Raw genomic sequence first — 2,228 nt, forward strand, 5'->3', positions numbered from 1 at the left:
ATGAAGGAAATTGAATCAGAAAATTTACAGAAATTTACAATTAAAAAATTAACAGTTATTGCTTTTCCCCAGAAATGTTATTCACTTTGTTTTCCAATTTTTGTACAAAGTACTCATCATATTCGCAGAAATATTGAAGACAGATGAAGATGAGGCTTGGATAATTATGTATAGGTTTGACATAGAGAACATTTATCAAGTAAACATCAGACCTGATTAGTGAAAATTAACAGGCATATTTATTCCACGTATGTTTGCTATCATAGTTGCCTTGGCTCCTCGTGGAATTTGTCAATGATATCATTTTTCTCAGAAGCACATTGTATTTTAGCTTTCTGATAATAGTTGCCATGTATTATTTAGCAGAAAATGGGTTTGATTTTTTTGCCAGGAAGTATATGAACACTATGGTAATGTAAGCCAGTATGATTGGCTTATAAAGTTTTAAAAGAGTTCATATTGGGAGTTGTAATTATTATTCTCAGAAAAATATAATACACATCAGCATTTTGTGGGCCAAGACAATTAAGATCTGTTCAATTTGTCCTTGCCCCAATATGTGATTAAAGCTAGATTTACTTTCTTTCAGCTGGTCACATTTTTTTTTAGTCAAATGCAGTCATGCAAATGAATAATGCATCATCTTAAGTTAGTTACATTTAAAGAAATCATTACAGGAATGCAAACTAAATATCACCTTAAGTTCATGGTCTTAGAACAGTACTACATATAAATTTATCCAAAGATATTTTAGAAAACATTGATACTCCTTTTAACTCCTTTTAACTTGAGGGGTTGAGTTTGAACGGGTTAGTGCAGGTGTTTATTTTGTGTTCTTCCCATGTAAGACTGTGTTAAGTTGGCAAACTACCAGGAGGAAAAGGAGTGAATCTTTGGTGGTTTATGATCTTGCTGAAGATTTAGTGGAAAAGCTGAGAAATTTTCATTTTTGCAAAGAAACAACAATGTTGCCATTATAATGAAGATCCACAAGGATAAATGCCTGGTGGTACTGGGCAATGAACTTGAGGACATTTCACCAGATGAACTTGAAGATGAGCTGCCTGAGCGACAACCTCACTTCTTTGTATATAGTTATAAATATCAACACGATGATGGAAGGGTTTCATATCCTCTGTGCTTCATTCTCTCCAGTCCTGTTGGGTGTAAGCCTGAAGAGCAGGTGATGTATGCAGGGAGTAAGAAGAAGTTAGTCCAGACGGCAAAGATAAACAAGGTATTTGAAATAAGAAATACCGAAGACCTCACTGAAGAGTGGTTACGTGAGAAACTTGGATTTTTTCACTGATGTGAACTTCTGTTTTTCTAAAGTATGTAAGTGTTAACCTGCCCATACTGGAACCAGATATAAATACTTATTTATGGCTAAAAATGCACTGTTACTTGTGGTTTATTTCCTGTAGTAAAGAAAAATTCATTTGTGCAAAGTTAGAACAAAGAGGAAAGCATCTTTATAATAATGAAACTTTGTGAAGTGTTTCCTTCTATTTGTAATTGTTAGTTGGCCTCCTTTTCTCCAGTGAATTTTATACTCTTGTGACTAATTTGTATAACTTGTGTGCAGAATTTGTTACTATTTATAGACACCATTGGAAGGTGGGTATTCAATTGTGATACACAATTGTTGCCTCCTTTTGACAAATACTGGATATTAGCAGATTGTATATGAAAAGAGCATATTATCACTTTTCAAATTGCTGACATTAATTTGGAATTAAAGACTTGACCACACAGTTTTGAGCCATGAATACTTGTTAATTTAGTGTAACCTGCATTCTAAATATAGTTTTCAACAATTACATACCTCTTTTGATTTCCTGTATCTTTTCAATAAGTCTAGTAACTATGTTCATTAATCATTCATTCTTATAGTCTGACAGTTAGATTTTATGATTCAGTTGTGACTATTAGTTGTCCTTTTTATGGAAAATAGCATCTTAGTCTTAGAAATTGATGGGTTGTAATAACCAGGGGTTTCTTGTTTCTGTTATTTCTAAATAGTTTTAATCTAGATTAATAACACTTTATTTATAAAGCACCTTCTAATGTCTTGTGAGCACTAATCATTTTAAGTATATCAATACTGTGCCTTTAATTTGTTAGTTTTATAGTTTAAGATTTTTACACGGATAGTTTTCTAGATTTAGTGAAACCAGTGCTGTTATAGGTCTGGATATAGTTTGGATGAGTTTCTTTTTCTTTCTGTT

At 32.4% G+C, this 2,228-nt stretch overlaps 1 pseudogene; it reads left to right on the plus strand.

The window, feature by feature from the left end:
• The first annotated feature begins 940 nt into the window (after positions 1–940).
• LOC101577263 lies at positions 941–1,327 on the plus strand (annotated as a pseudogene).
• The last annotated feature ends 901 nt before the right edge of the window (positions 1,328–2,228 follow it).

This window comes from Octodon degus, unplaced genomic scaffold, assembly GCF_000260255.1.
Source record: "Octodon degus isolate 3935 unplaced genomic scaffold, OctDeg1.0 scaffold00202, whole genome shotgun sequence".
Classification (NCBI taxonomy): Eukaryota; Metazoa; Chordata; class Mammalia; order Rodentia; family Octodontidae; genus Octodon; species Octodon degus.